Genomic DNA, 17,500 nt, shown 5'->3' on the forward strand with positions numbered 1-17,500 from the left:
CTAGTGGTATATGGGGGGCCTTGGCTGGAATCTACTGGTATGGGGGGCCTTGGCTGGAATCTAGTGGTATATGGGGGGCTTGGCTGGAATCTACTGGTATATGGGGGGCCTTGGCTGGAATCTAGCGGTATACAGGTATATGGGGGCCTTGGCTGGAATCTAATGGTATATGGGGGGCCTTGGCTGGAATCTAGAGGTAAATGGGAGGCCTTGGCTGGAATCTAGTGGTATTTGGGGGGCCTTGGCTGGAATCTAGCGGTATATGGGGGGCCTTGGTTGGAATCTAGTGGTATATGGGGACCTTGGCTGGACTCTAGTGGTATATGGAGGGCCTTGGCTGGAATCTACTGGTATATGGGGGGCCTTGTTATGGTAAAGTTTGGGAACCCCTGCATTACAGAACAGCAATGGCAGATCATCTTCACCACCATACAAGCCACAAGTTTCCCTAATAAGTCCTCCACTGCCCCCTTGTGGTGCCATAATGTATGCCACCAGTACCACCAGAGGCACGCTGTAATAGTCATTGAAAGATTAATTACCTTAGTTTTACTCTACGAAGCTGTTTTCAGATGCTTTGCCCTATAGCTCTAAATTACATGTTTTCATTTTTATTTCTATTTTATCGTTAATTAATATGTAATATGTAATGTTATTTTTATCTTAATCTTAATATTTGAATTGTCTTTGACTCTAAAGTCTTTCTTTCATTTTTGGTTCCTTTTTCCCCCTTTTTTTTGTGAAGAAAATTGAATTGCGTGTGTGTATGAAATGCGCCATACCAATAAACTTGCTTTGCCTTGCCTTACTGTGACATAAAAAAATGGCTGTTAGTAATGCATTATGACTTGGTCATTGCCATTCTGTTGTCAGGGTCACAGAACTGGACACTGCCTTGCATGCTGCTAAAACACACTTACTTGTCATTTCTTACTCATTTCTCTATGAAAAGAATAATAATAGATCTGAAGTGTGTGGATTGTCTTCTTTTTATACAGAAATTTCTACTGAATCCTTCACCTTCAAAACAGATGAGCGGTGGCCTATCACAACTTAAGTTACTCTGCCACATCTTCACAGCTGACGTGGTGAGGACCCCACTACCATGGGTGCATTCCAATATGCAGACTCCCGTCCCTCCTTGCCCACTTGCCTGCTTGTAACCTCATAATGACGTCACTGATGACAGAAAACTAATTTAATATCTTGCAAAAGCGCCATTGTAATGTCATTTCCTAATTTGCAACTGGGATGGTGAATGAAAAAGGGACTCACTAGTTCGACGCTGTGTCGCCCAGATTTGGGTTGTGCGTAGGCTACTCGTTCATGAGAGCACTCGTGCACTTCGGGACTTGGGTTGTGCGTAGTCGTTCATGGGAGCGCTCGTGCACTTCGCCACGAAACCGCGGTTTATGAGACGCTGTCAAGTGTCAAATGAACAATGACGAACAATGACGATATTGAGTAGGCCTACTACTTTAAATTTAATCCATGTCTTTTGTTAGATCACATTACCAGGGCTCTAAATACTTTCCAACGTGCGTTCTATGTTTGTTGAAAGTAGGGCAAGCACCCACAAAAAAGCCCAAACATTTGGTTATGCGTTTCCTTAAATGTGTAGGTTTGTTTTTTAAGTGTTATGTTAGTTGACATTGTCCAGGTTCTAAATGAACTTAGCCCTACCGTATTACATTACATTACATTATTACATTACATTATTACATTACATTACATTACATTACATTGCATTTGGCAGACGCTTTATAACCAAAGCGACTTTCAGAAGAGGACATAATCAAGCCAACATCACAAGCAAATACAAAGTGCACAGGAGATATACAGAACAACAAGTGCAATTACAAAGAGGGGTTAGTTTTTGTTTTTGTTTTTGTTTTGTTTTTTTTTTATAATAAAGAGGAAATAACGAGAACACACACACACACAAACACACACTCACAAACTAAACTAAACTAAACATCATGTCAGGATTCTGCCCTGGGGCAAGGCCAGTTCAATCATTAGTCTAGTAGATTCTCTCGAAAGAGGAATGTCTTTAGTTGTTTCTTGAAGGCTGCAAGAGAGGTGCTTAGTCTTGCTGCCTCTGGGAGACTGTTCCACCACTTGGGAACCACAATGGAGAACAATCTTGACTGGGAGTACCTAGAGCGACTGGATGGCAGAGCCAGCCGGCTTGTGCTGGATGAGCGCAGATCTCTTCCAGTAACATAAGGCGTTAGTAGGTCCTTCAGATAAGCTGGGGCCGTTCCTGTGATGGTTTTGTAGGCAAGGTATTGACGTACGTTGTGTAGAAAAGCCTATTTTGACAGTAGGCCTACATTGTGAACAACATTGTATGCTTGTTGTGCCATTTTGATATTTATTTTCCAATCGGAGCTACTGCTAGAGTTGACGTTGACATTGAAATGTTGACATAAGCGTTTGGACACGTGTTCAGTGTTCATATCTAGTGAACACTGCCTTAAAGCCTTTACCCACCTGTCCTGTAGGGCCTACTGATTTATACAAGAAAAAAAAGATTATATATAGCCTATGCAACAGTTGTGTCCTCGAATTCATCTGGAATGTAGGCCTATGTGTGTCTGTGTAGGCTATTGTCTTGACGGCAATTTTTAAAAAAAACTAATAAAAGAACCAATTTTGCCATGTAGCCTATGCCACTTGTGGTTGTATCAGCCTGAGTATCGTCGGCTACATTTCTTATTTGAAATGCCGGCATTAAAAAAAACCTCCCGAAAGAACCGGTAGCCTATGCCACTTGTGATTGCAGGCCTATCAGCCTGCGCATCGTCGGCATAAAAAAAAAACCTCCCAGAAGAACCTATTTTATAGTAGGCCTAGTAGGTTCATGTGGTTGCATTAGAGTAGCCTCGTCGGCTAAATCGCTTATTTTGGAATGTCAGCATTTTTTATAAAACTCTCAAACCTCAGTCAATCGCCTATCGTCGGCTAAATCGCTTATTTGAAATGTTTGATTACACATCTAATCATGCTGCAGCCTACTGAAACTGAACAACACGTAGGCCTATTCCGGCTATCAACCTCTCTGCACCGTCTCCAGAGCCGTCAGCTGTCTGCGGGGACGCGCACATCTTTGCTCTGCTCTAAAGGACGTAAGACGTAAGTAGGGCCTACAACCCCTATGGGCGACACGGCGTCGAACTAGTGAGTCCCGTCATCTGTATGCTGAAGCTCTAGATGCGGTTCATACAGGTTTTTATCTATCTCCTCAACAGGCTTAAAGCAACACTACATAGTTAGCAAAGCCAATTCAGGTGTCTTCCCCCTCTTACAGTACAAGTTCATCACTAAAATGTATTTCCTCAGATTATTTGTTTTTCTCCAAAAACGTTGAAAACGCCACCTGTTGTTTTCATATTCACAGCCACACAACAAGTACACACCCAAACCCTCTGCCAAACAGCAGGAAAGTGAAAGTAATCCGCAGTAGACGTCTCTGCCTCAGCGAGCTCCCACACACAGAAAGGATCCTCCCGCCAGGTAAGTAGCCTGCTGGCTGAGACTGATGTTTGTAGAATATTTTAGAAGGTTTAGTGTGTGTGTGTGTGTGTGTGTGTGTGTGTGTGTGTGTGTGTGTGTGTGTGTGTGTGTGTGTGTGTGTGTGTGTGTGTGTGTGTGTGTGTGTGTGTGTGTGCAGTGGTGTAGTCTACGTAGAACGCAGGTATACGGAGTATACCCACTTCTAAATTTTAGGGACTTCAGTATACCCACTTAAAATTGATTGATCCATTGTTTAGAATAGCATAAATATATACAGTATACCCACTTCAAAAAATGCTTGAATATACAGTATACCCACTTCGAAAAAGTAGACTACACTGCTGTGTGTGTGCGTGTGACATCCGATGCTTATTGCATGGACAAGGGAAATGCTCTGCAAAATATTGATAGAGATCGGAAAACTCAGCTTCACTGTTTCTTTTCCAAATTTTAAATACTACGTGTATTTTAAAACTACATGTATTTAACTATTCCTCCTCTTCCATGCACTCTGGAATGTTCCACCAGTCATGCCAAGTCACCAGCTGAGCCTGTTCAACAGGTTTAGATCAGATCTGTTTATTTGAAGTAAGAGCCAGAGTCTCCTCCCCCATGTTACGCCCCAGTCACACAGAACACAAGCGCCTGTCAGCAGTGCTGCGCTTCATCCCAGTTCACTTTGCTTTCAATGAGGTCATGTGCTGGCGGCGCACTGTAGGCCAGTCAATCTAGCGTTTGACCCGGGACAAATGGCAATAGTAATGATTCCACGTTTTTTGTAATCCATAGGTATGTACTGTATAACATATCAAAAATCTACAGCTTTATATTTACTGGAACATACTTTTTTTCAAGGTCAAAGTTGGTATTTTAACATTCATTTTCCCATAGGGACACAATATAGGAGATGCTAAAATTTTAAACAATGAAATACTCAAGGCTAAAATTTTAAACAAAGCTAAATTTTTAAACAATGAGATATCAATTTGAAACGTTCACTGTAATTTGCTCATGCAAAGACAAATACTTTTTTTGTATTGCTAGTTGTCTGCATTATCATGAGTATATATTAGTGGTGGGCCGTTATCGGCGTTAACGTGCTGCGATAATGTGAGACTCTTGTCGCGCGATAAAGAAAATATCGCACGTTAATCTATTCTCAAAATATAGGTTTGGAGTTTGGGTATGCACGTCACCAGCGTTTAATGGACAGACGCTGGCAGACTGCGCTCCAGTCGTTTCTCCTCTCCACCTGTTGCTTCAGCAAACTTACTAAATATGAAGTGTTTACATGCTGGAAACATTAATACCTCTGCCGTGGTAGGTGTTGTTTGAGTGCTTTTTCATGAGTGGTAGACTAAAAAGACGTTATTGTTTGAGGTGAAGCATAGAGATACATTATTGTGTGTGAGTAGGCTACCAGCCCGACATAGCCTACATTTCCTCACGCATTGCATGGGACACATAGCCTAAACATCTTCCAGAAATCTTGCCTGTGCCATAATTGCAAAACATTCCGTGTGATATGCATTTTGAAAATTGTCAAACTGAAAATTTCAATATCTACTCTCACTGAATGTTTGTGTTGCAATCGCGCACATTATTCTCATGTCAAACGGTAGTCTACCTAATAGCCTAATCCTCGCGGTTGTCGCGCTTATTTATTTATTTATTTTTGCAAACCGAATTCATTTCGAGTTGTAACTCCTCTGGTGTTCTAACTCTGAGAACAGCTGTCAGGTTTAGGCCAAATCTCCTTGTGTGTCAGTGCTGTAGGTTATAGATAGCCAGTAGCCTGGCTCTGCTGAGGGCTGCTGTGCCTACTGTGCGCAGAGCTCCTCCCTCTCTTAAAGCAGCAGCTGCTCTTTTTACCAGTCAGTGGCAGATTCTCTCTCTCTCTCTCTCTCTCTCTCTCTCTCTCTCTCTCTCTCTCTCCATTAGAAATGCTGAATTGTTGAGGTAATTTTGTTTAAATAGCCTAAATGTTTGATAGATTTATCTGTATTTGCCTCTACAACTTAGGCCTATAGCTGTTCATTTTGAAATGTCAGTATCTTATAACTGTAAATGCTTCCTAACATATTGGACACACTTTACACATATTGCAGTGATTTTTTTACATCACCAAGTATCAACATGACAATTTTTTGAAGATGAGATGCATTTTGGAAAAAAAAAGATGAGGATGAGCTGTGGTCTAATGCGCCATCTGTCTTAAGAAACCCCAAGGTTTTTTTCGGCATTATTTCGCTAGCGTGCCTATTCTGAATGAGCCATTTTGATATAGATTAATCTAGATTAATTTCATAATTACAGTGAGATTAATCTAGATTAAAAAAAAGAATCTATGCCCACCCCTATTATATATGCAAATGAGATCACATCTTCTTAAATATGTGATACATCATGCAGCAACGGGCAAAACATAAAACAAATTGCAAAAGTATGGATTCACACTTTTTATTGATACTTAATCCACCCTACATCACATGAAAAATCTATCTTCATCACTTTAGTGGAACATACTTTTTCGAAGGTCAGAAGTAGCAGATTTCCAATGCATTTTGCCATTCAGTGGGTAAAATTGGATAATTTCGACCTTGGGAAAAGTATGTTCCACTGAATTGATGAAAGTAGATTTTTAGTATGTGATGCAGAGGGGTTGAAGGATCAATATGAACCGTTACTATTGCAATTTGTTTTATGCTCGGTGTTTTGTTGTTATCACATATTTCAATTAGGGCTGGGCAATATGGCAATATATATATCGTTATCGTGATATAAAAGTGTATATCGTGACCTTTCTCTATATCGTTTATATCGTGATAGTAATTAAATTTCATACAATTGAATTGCATTTCATGTTGTCACAATACACACTATAAGTTCATGTAACTGTAAAAATAAGAATAAAAAGATCCATTTTAAAGAAAGGTTGTTTTGTGACATGAAAAAATAAAGAGCAAATAAAGAGAATAACTGAAAACGTATGTAATTGTGCTATATCATGATATATATCGTTATCGTGATATAAAGTAATCCATATCGTGATATAGGTTTTTTTCCATATCGCCCAGCCTTAATTTCAGTACATATGATGTAATTTGCATATTTCATCATCATATTTCAGAAAACTTGCAATACAAAAATGCTTGTCTAAATGTGAGTTACCAACTGTGAAAGTTTCAAATGAATATCTCATAGTTTACCTTGTATCTCCTGCAGTATATTGTCTCCCTATGGAGAAATGAATGGGAAATCTGCCAAATTTGACCTTGAAAAAAAGTATGTTTTAGATTTTTAATATGTGATACAAGGGGGTTTAAGGATCACTTAAAAGTAGGAACCATTTCTATTGCAATTTGTCCCGGGTTTGGGCCTTTTTAGAGCTAGATTGACTGGCCTACTGACTTGTGGTCATGTTCACATTACATTGAATGATTCGTCAACAGTTCTACTGAAAAATTGTAAACCTTTCGGCGAATGATTCACTGTATGTGTGTCAGCCAACTAAATTTTGCCATCAACTGCTAGTTATTTCATCATGGCAGTTGCGTCACAGAGACTGGCGTGCATTAGTGTTACTAATGTTACTAATGTTCTACCAGGCAGCAACGGGTCCCCATGATATTATGGAATTTAAACATAGGGGTGTACTCACTTTTGGTGAGACAATGGCTGTATCTTGAATTATTTTGAGTGAGCAATAAATTGAGACGGTCATATAAACTGGCTGATTTTCATTGTTTCAAAGTCAAATTTTGACACAAAAGGAACGATGATAACCCCCCATTCCTGAAGAGGGGGCTGCTGCCTCCAACATGAGTCTATAGAGCTATGTGACACACACACACACACACACACACACACACACACACACACACACACACACACATACAGTATATCACGAAAGTGAATACACCCCTCACAGTTTTGCAGATTTTTGAGTATATCTTTTCATAGGAAAGCATTACAGAAATGTAACTTTGACACAATGATTAGTGACCTTTTAACAACATATTTAACCGCTAAGATGTCTTGTTCACTCAGAAAAAAACAAAATACAGCCATTAATGTTTGAACATGTACTCACAAAAGTGAGTACACCCCAGATTAAAATCTGGTAGAGAAGGGGCTATGTTGGCTCGAATCGTCTCGAAATGAAACGAAATGAAAAGGGATGGCAAGGGAGGTCATCAGTGTGCGTCTTTGCATTGAACTTTTAAATTTTGAGTCTGCATCTGGCTTAAATAGATTGGTGTGAGATTTGAATGCAATCCTATGGAGAATATCATGATCTGCTTCAGTAGTCACAGTGCATGTTGACATGTATGTTTCTTTTAGGCGTATTTCAGATTGCCAATGTTGACAGCATTCATGCATCCCCAAACCATGTCAGTCCCACTACCATGCTTGGCTTATGAGAGGATACATCTTTTTGGTAAAACTCACTTGTTTACCACCACACATGCTTGACACCATCTAAAGCAAATTTGTTTATCTTGGTCTCAAGAGAGATGAACAGACCAAGGATATGGATCACTGGAACCATGTCGTGTGATCTGAAGAGACCAAGATAAACAAATTTGCTTTAGATGGTGCCAAGCATGTGTGTTGGTAAACAAGTGAGTTTTACAAAAAAGGTGTATCCTCTCATAAGCCAAGCATGGTAGTGGGACTGACATGGTTTGGGGATGCATGAATGCTGTCAACATTGGCAATCTGAAATACACCTAAAAGAAACATGCATGTCAACATGCACAGTGACTACTGAAGCAGATCATGATATTCTCCATAGGATTGCATTCAAATCTCACACCAATCTATTTAAGCCAGATGCAGACTCAAAATTTAAAAGTTCAATGCAAAGAAAGGTTGAAACGCACACTGATGACCTCCCTTGCCATCCCTTTTCATTTCGAGACGATTCGAGCCAACATAGCCCCTTCTCTACCGGATTTTAATCTGGGGTGTACTCACTTTTGTGAGTACATGTTAAAACATTAATGGCTGTATTTTGTTTTTTTCTGAGTGAACAAGAAATTTAAGCGGTTAAATATGTTGTTAAAAGATCACTAATCATTGTGTCAAAGTTACATTTCTGTAATGCTTTCCTATGAAAAGATATACTCAAAAATCTGCAAAACTGTGAGGGGTGTATTCACTTTCGTGATATACTGTACACAGCACTGGGACAGGCTGCTGTTAAGAGGTTGTTTTCTGCTTGTTGTCTAGGTCTGGTCCTGAGGAGGGGGCTGCTGCCTCCAACATGAGTCTCCCTGAGGAACAACACACACACACAGCACAAGGAGAGGGGGATGCTGTGAACAGGTGTGCTGTTAACCGGTGTGTGTGTGTGTGTGTGTGTGTGTGTGTGTGTGTGTGTGTGTGTGTGTGTGTGTGTGTGTGTGTGTATTAGAGTGTGGCTCGGGCCGTTTTTTTCTGTCCGAGCCCGGCCCTCAGCCGACAGAAAAGTGATCGACCCCGACCCGAGCCCGAGACTAATTAAAATGTTTGTGTCCGAACCGGTCCGAAGCCCGAAACCACTGTAATAACAACAGAACCTGTGCGCAAGCAAGATTTTCTATGTGGGCTCCTCCATAGGCCTACTCAAAACAGCACGTGATAAATAGCCAGGATAGGCAAAGACGTTAGGATGAGGCAATTTGCAGTAGCCTAATTTAGTTACGCAGGCATAGTAAGTATAAACACACACACACACACACACACACACACACACACACACACACACACAGCGCACCTTATGTTTCTTTCGGTTAGACTAACCAGAGATGTTGGGTGCAGTGATCGAATGCATGGGAGGGGCGTGAGAGGATAAGAAAGGCGAAAACTAACGAATACGTTTTGGATGCAGTCAGCGCGGCTATCGAAGCATTTGTTACGTTACTGTTAGTGCAAATAGATCCCCGCGAGCACCGTGAAGCTGACGCTCCTTGTCGTTAAGAAGCATGGGCTATAAGTTAACCCCGAAGAACAGTAGCCTGTTCGGCCCTCCAAGAGAATGTCATTTCCCCTGATGTCCATGCGGTCAATATAAAATCAGGAAAGGTTGCACGCGCATAGTTACAACTGTACAGTAAAAGTGACAACAATTAAGAACCTACTTGAAGGACATGAAATGTCACAGCGGACAAAACAGTAACAGGAAACCGCTCCGCCCCTACCTTAGGCAACTCCACGTAGCGTGTGCGTCTTCTTAGTTATCCATATTATGCTCCTTGCTACCCCATGCTGGAAATGTAATCCTTGGCGAACAATGCAGTGACAAACTTCGTCATTTTATGTTCAACATTTAAGACAGCATCGAAGGCATGCTAAAACATGGCCTACACTAGGCCTACAACAAAAGACCATGCGTTCACTGACAACTGTTGATTTGGCGCTTATTAAGAAAGCAAGTGTCGGCATCCCTGCTGGCTAACTCGGAGTGAGCGTCCATGTTGCCACTGGTAACTGGTGCGTGCATACAGCCAATAATAATCACTCGCACGAGTAGCCTACCAACATTTTCATTTATGCATATTCAATTACTTATTTTTTAATCACAAAACTGCCGTTTGCATGAACTGAAACGTTTCCTCTGGTTGCTTACAATTTTCACAATGTCTGTTTGCTTCAAGCCCGAGTCCGACCCAAGTCCGACAGATATTCTATTTTTTTTGTCCGAGTCCAGCCCGGCCCGTCGGCTTCCGACCAGGCCTGTCGGGCTTCGGTCGGGTTGCCATGCTCTGGTGTGTGTGTGTGTGTGTGTGTGTGTGTGTGTGTTGTACTTACATATGCACACTGCTTCATAAAACACATGCCTTATGTTATGTGTATATTGTTCCAGCCCACTTGATGAGGAGAGGTCAGACTCCCCTGTCCCCAGCTGTGTGTCCATGAAGAGTGACCAGTCCATGCATCAAACAATAAAGTTTGGAGCAGGAGACTCCTGTGATCAGATGTAAGACACATCTCACAACATCGCTCTTGCATAAGCTTGTGTGAGCATGTCAGTATAACTGTGGCTGGGTGTGTGTGTGTGTGTGTGTGTGTGTGTGTGTGTGTGTGTGTGTGTGTGTGTGTGGTTGTGTGTGTGTGTGTGTGTGTGTGTGTGTGTGTGTGTGTGTGTGTGTGTGTTTTTTTGTGTGTGTGGTTCTCCTGTCCCCAGCTGTGTGTCCATGAAGAGTGATCAGTCCATGAATCACCCATTGAAGTTTGAAGCAGGAGGCTCCTCTGATCAGAAGTAAGCCATATTAAAATAAACTACAGCACATTCTGAGATTTTCATTGGAGTGTACTCATTGCTACACCACCCTAATTTGCCCCAAACTGAAGCATTTGTAATATAAATCACGGTATATTAATTTTCTAGATATGTAGACATGTAACTGATGTCCACTAGCAGAACCTAGTGTGTAACATTTGTAAACCTCAATCCTGATGTCACATGGAGATACTTCATTGGCTTAACTAGCAGCCTGGCTTTTAGTTCACTTGGTAGTACTCCACACTGTCAGCTCCTCAAGGTTGGGTCTGTTCTGCACATAAATTGTTTACAACTATTTGTGTTTATACATATGTGATGTGCAGTAAATTTGTGGCGTTCAAAGTGTTGTGATGCCTTAAGCATACACGTGTCAAGGATACTTGTGGATAATGTATTGTCTTTGTTCTGAGCCCTTTACAGTGCATCTGATTGGTTGAAACAAAAACTTGAAACAATGTTTAATTTCTTCCAGTCCACTTGATGTGAAGAGGCCAGACTCCCCTGTCCCCAGCTGTGTGTCCATGAGGAGTGATCAGTCCATGAATCATCCATTGACGTTTGGAGCAGGAGGCTCCTCTGATCAGAAGTAGGACCCATATTAAAATAAACAGCACATTCTGAGTTTTTCATTGGGTTGAACTCATTTCTGCACCACCCTAATTTGCTCAAAACTGAAGCATATGTAATAAAAGTAATATGATACATATTCATTTCCTACAGATATGTAGACATGTAACTGATGTCCGCTAGCAGATCTTAGTGTGTAACATTAGTAAACCTCAATCCTGATGTCACATGGAGATACTTCATTGGCTTAACTAGCAGCCTGGCTTTTAGTTCACTTGGTAGTACTCCACACTGTCAGCTCCTCAAGGTTGGGTCTGGTCTGCACAGAATTTGGTTACACCTATTTGTGTACATACATACAGCTCCAGGCCTTTTTATTAGAATAGCATGAAAAAGTTGATTTATTTCCATAATTCCATCAATAATGTTAAACTGTCATGGATTGTAGATTCATGGCCTAGTTTTTTTTTAACTATTCCAATCATTAATTTTTTTCTTTTTATATACGTTGGCCTTCCAGCTCAAAAAACCCATGAATTGGGGAATTCGCAGCATTAGAATATTGTAATAAAATCACATTATTCTTCATCAAAATTCGGGTCACATTAAATCAGTTGAAATGTGGTACTTTCTACATAACATGCAATGTTCAATACTTGGTTAGGACATTCTCTGTCTTCATAACGGCCATGATGCATTTAACATTGAAGTCAATGGCAAAAACAGTGCATGGGAGTTATGGAAGCTCAGATATCATTGATGCTTTGCTGTCAGCTGTTCTTGTTTGTTGACCTGGTGCCCCACACTTCCCTCTTCAATATACCCGAAGATTTCCATGCCACGTTTTGGTGTTAACTCACCAGTTTAATTCTAACTCAACAGAAATGAAACCCCATTCATTTTCAATGGGGTTTCATTTCTGTTGATAAACTGGAATTAAACTATATTTTGTGGTGAAAGAATCTCCTCTCCAAGGAACGAAGATGCAGAGATACATACACAAGATGGCACAGTATGGCATGAAGAACAGGTGGGAACGGGTCCACATTTCACCCCACCATCGCCATACAGCGCAGATGGAGAGCCAACAGCTAAGGCCAGGAGGTCAATCACAAGTCGCCTTCAGAGCTTCCTTTGTTTCATCACTCTGGACATGCTTGGCATCATTCGAGACTGTACAATTCAACATGCGAAGCAAACTGAGCATGTGGATTGGTTCATGGGCATACCTGAACTAATGGCATTTATTTCCATCACCATCATGAGGGGAATCTTCAAGGTGCCATCACTGCCTGACTGCTGGTCGAAAAACCTGGGAAGCCCACACATCATCGAAACCATGCCCCGAGGCCGTTTGCAAAACATCATGCATCGATATCGGCGTCTATATCATGGACCAGATGGTGCGGGAATACACTGTCCGTGCAGGAACAAGGCGCTGGCCAGTAGCAGTGTTCTACAACATGATAGACATTGCAGCACTGAATGCCCACGTGCTCTATCAACTATGCACCGGGAGAAAGGAAAGACGGGTGGATTTCCTGTTTGAACTGGCAAGAGAGTTGGCTCACTCCCACATGGGTGTGAAAAAGGCCCAAAAGGAGCAATTGCTTCGGCAACAACCCTCCACACCACAACTCGGACAAAGAGCCAAGTGTCAGGCTAAAATCAAATGCAAGGACAATCGTGCAACAGTGCGCTGTGATGACTGTTACAAATACACATGTGGGAAATGCCGAAAGGAGCAATGGCAGTGCCAGAATTGTTAGTGACTGCTCAAATGTATTTCACTCATTTGCATTCTTTGTAAATATGCTTTTTTTCTTTGTAATTTTTTTTCTTCTATTTTTGGCACACAAAAATAAGTTACTTCTGCAACAACCTTCCACACGAAAACTGGGAAAACAGTTGCTTTTGCATTCATTGTAAATATGTTTTGTTTTGTATTTTTTTAACAATAAATGTTTAGAGTTTTGATCCCAAATTCTAGTTGATCCTGATGATTCACTGCATAAAAATCCACCATATGTTTATAAATCCACCATATGGGCACACACGCACACACACACAAACACACACACATGCAAAAACACTCTGTGTCTCAAGTGACAGCTGTGAGCTGCTAACAGACACATTTCCATAACAAAAGGAGTGTCCGCAGGGAGTCCAAAGGGTCAAATGACCCTCTTGTGGGGCTTTTAGGTAAAAAGGTCAATTGACCCCTCCGTGGTAGTTCTAGTGTTAAGAAACTGGGCCATGAATCTACAATCCATGACAGTTTAACATAATTGATTAAATTATGGAAAAAAAACAACTTTTTCATGCTATTCTAATAAAAAGGCCTGGAGCTGTATGTGATGTGCAATGAATATGTGGCGTGCAAAGTGTTGTGATGCCTTAAGCATACACGTGTCAAGGATACTTGTGGATAATGTATTGTCTTCATTCTGAGCCATTGACAATGCATCTGATTGGTTGAAACAAAAACTTGAAACAATGTTGAATTTCTTTCAGTCCACTTGATGTGAAGAGGCCAGACTCCCCTGTCCCCAGCTGTGTGTCCATGAGGAGTGATCAGTCCATGAATCATCCATTGACGTTTGGAGCAGGAGGCTCCTCTGATCAGAAGTAAGCAAAGCACAATGTGTGTGCGTGTGCATGTGCGTGTGTGTGTGTGTGCGTGTGTGTGTAGGCCTGAGCAAAAAATCGATGTGATTTTAAAATCGAGTTTGAACGTCAAATCGATTAGTTTTTTTGAGAAATCGTGTTATTATACGATTTTTAAAAAAAATACTCTGTCCCTATGCAGTTTATGCATTCAAGCGCACAGCGCACACATTGCATTATGTTCGCCAAAACCTCCGGAGACGTAGGCCTACCTAGTGCATTCTCTGTGTCTCCTTCCCCATTACATGCACAAACAAACGCGGTGAGTGAAATAGTTAGACAGAAATATAGTGAAACGGGTGAGGAATACAGGCTCCTGTTCAAAAAAGGGGACACTACCTCCTATCGTTTTGCCAGTGTTGTTGAATGCCAAACAATACCAATTTGTAAATTGTGAATGACAGTGTTGTCATAACTAGTAGCTGGACTACGATCTTGTTTCAATATTTGAAACGAAAACATCTCGCGGAGAAAATGCTAAACAAACTACTCTACCCCTAGCACAAGAGTGGAGCAAGGTGGAAAGCAATCACGGATGCAATTAGCCTAGAACTACCTACTACGATATGCTTCCAATTTATTCGAAGAGAGGTTTTCAACATATGCTTAAAGTTTTGGATGCGCTGCTTCCTTGCCTGTATAATCTTAACCAACATCATGTGAGTTGAAAGGAATCTCTCTCCCTCTCTCTCTCGCTCACACACACACACCCAAGCACACGGAGCACTCGGCCCTACTCGGACGGGACTAGTTTAATGAGGAGACTTGTGGTAAAGTAATTATAACCGTGTCTGAACGTGACATGTCAGTAAAGATAGCGGCGATATCGGTAAACTTCGCAGAGAGTTTTACAACCTGTGAAGCAGTCCGGAGAAATTACCCGCTGTAAAACTAGTTCTAATCATGTGCGAATGCGACCCTATGATGTCTGATTAAATGCATTAAACGCGATATATAATCTACTCATGCTTGCAAACGTTACCGTCTTGAAGTAAGCATTGTTTTAGGATGTTGCTCGAAAATGTTTTCGCTGTGTTAACGCAGCAGTGTTCTGAGTTTTTCATTGGGGTGTACTCATTTCTAGACCACTCTAATTTGCCCCAAACTGAAGCATCTGTAATATAAATCACATTATATGTATGGTTTATTAATTTTCTAGATATGTAGACATGTAACTGATGTCCACTAGCAGAACTTAGTGTGTAACATTAGTAAACCTCAATCCTGATGTCACATGGATAGACTTCACTGGCTTAACTAGCAGCTTGGCTTTTAGTTCACTTGGTAGCACTCCACACTGTCAGCTCCTCAAGGTTGGGTCTGGCCTGCACAGAAATTGTTTACACCTATTTGTGTTTATACATATGTGATGGGCAATGACTATGTGGCGTTCAAAGTGTTGTGATGCCTTAAGCATACACGTGTCAAGGATACTTGTGGATAATGTATTGTCTTTGTTCTGAGCCATTGACACTATATCTGATTGGTTGAAACAAAAAATTGAAACAATGTTTCATTTCTACCAGTCCACTTGATGGGAAGAGGCCAGACTCCCCTGTCCCCAGCTGTGTGTCCATGAGGAGTGACCAGTCCATGAATCATCCATTGAAGTTTGGAGCAGGAGGCTCCTCTGATCAGAAGTAAGCAAAGCACAATGTGTGTGTGTGTGTGTGTGTGTGTGTGTGTGTGTGTGTGTGTGTGTGTGTGTGTGTGTGTGTGTGTGTGTGTGTGTGTGTGTGTTGGTTTGCGTCTGTGTCTGTGTTTTGTGATAACATAATGTGTGCTTACTGAGAGATGAGAGCAGATTAACTTGATTCATTAACTTTCCTTGCAGTCTCACACAGCAGAGATCAGATGGTAATACAAAGGAGATGGGAGGTAGAGAAGAGGGAGCATCTGGAAAGAAGAGGTTAGCTAATGTCCTGTGTGTGTGTGCGTGTGCTTGCGTGTACGTGTGTGTGTGTGTGTGTGTGTGTGAGCAGCTGTCCTGTTTAACTTTTTTTGAGGATCTCATAATGGAACCCAAAAGGAACGCTCATCGCTTAGTAATTATACAACAGAGTAAACCAGTGGTCTCCAATTAACTTTTCCTAAAGTGATGTACAGCAAGCGAGGCCGCGGGCCAGACCCCCCCCCCCATTAAAAATAATAATAATAATAATAATAATAACATTAAAAATAATAACTAAAAATATATATAGAAACACTGTTGAAATATTAAAATATTATTATTAGCTGTTGCACTATAGTGCCAGGAATAAATGTAAGACCAACTGTGGACAAGTTAGAGAGAGAGAGAGAGAGAGAGAGAGAGAGAGAGAGAGAGAGAGAGAGAGAGAGAGAGAGAGAGAGAGAGAGAGAGAGAGAGAGAGAGAGAGCACGTTCAACTGCTGAATGCATGTTCAACTGCTGAACGTGCTCTCCAGCAAAGCCACTTCAGCCACGGAGGGAGGGAGAGAGAGAATTAGGCTAGGCACATGACAAGACCTAAAACAAATATAGGTCTATATGTGCGCTAAAATCCCAATTCGGTCGAGGAACAGTCATTTCCATAGCGATTAAATCTCATTGTGCGCTGCATCTCACCTCTGCCTGAACAGAGAAGACGCAAGCCCATGCCACAGTTGGCACCCAGGCAGATAAAATACTTAGTTTCCAGGAATGCTCGTCTATATATTCCATTATTTTTGCGGTCGTTTTCAAAAATCATGTTATTATTCCTCCAACGCATTCCCGACGTATCATGCATTCTCTGCTCAAATGATCTCACATAACAAAGAAGATGATATCACAAATACATAACAGTGCAGGGGAGGAGAATCGTCCACATTAACAGAGGGCAGAGTGCTCTAACTGCATAACTGAGAGCTCAAGACTCTTCTGGTTGAACAGAGGGAAACACGCTCACCGTGAGTGCAGATTACAGGCAGTCGGGGGTATGAGGTGGGCCATCAGGAATATTAAACCCTATTCTGCCTAACTACTAGCCTACGTAGGCCTATGTTTCCTGGACATTTCTGAAATTCGGGTTAGGGGTAGGGTGGGGCAAGGTAGCCTGCTGTTCTCAGATGCTCGCGTGGCGCATTGCTCTCAGATACATTAGGAATATGACACTTCCTTACTACAGATATGGTCAGCCAGACCTTTAATATTACGAGTGCAAGACAAAGAAAAGCTGATATAATAAAGACATACAATAGAAGCAAAGGAGAATCGTTTACATCTGCAAACAGAAGAGAGTTGAGAAAACTCTGATGACCCGGCTTAAATAATTGTGCGCTTCACGCCTCATGACTCCAGGTTTAGCCTAATAGAAAGGGCGCGGCTCACCATGGCGCGCAGGCTGAACCCAGGCAACGTTAAATCTTCTACCTGGCTCTATATTTGCAAGACACTTTTAAGGAACTGGTTTAGTTTTTGTCCTCCCTTCTTCTGGTCACGACTGTTCTCTGGAGCTTGAGTTCCGTTAACGTCTCT

At 41.5% G+C, this 17,500-nt stretch overlaps 1 pseudogene; it reads left to right on the forward strand.

The window, feature by feature from the left end:
- LOC134442922 (NACHT, LRR and PYD domains-containing protein 3-like) overlaps window positions 1–17,500 on the forward strand; it is a 61,561-nt pseudogene that overhangs the window by 18,465 nt on the left and 25,596 nt on the right.

The sequence above is a fragment of the Engraulis encrasicolus genome, unplaced genomic scaffold (genome assembly GCF_034702125.1).
Source record: "Engraulis encrasicolus isolate BLACKSEA-1 unplaced genomic scaffold, IST_EnEncr_1.0 scaffold_26_np1212, whole genome shotgun sequence".
Classification (NCBI taxonomy): Eukaryota; Metazoa; Chordata; class Actinopteri; order Clupeiformes; family Engraulidae; genus Engraulis; species Engraulis encrasicolus.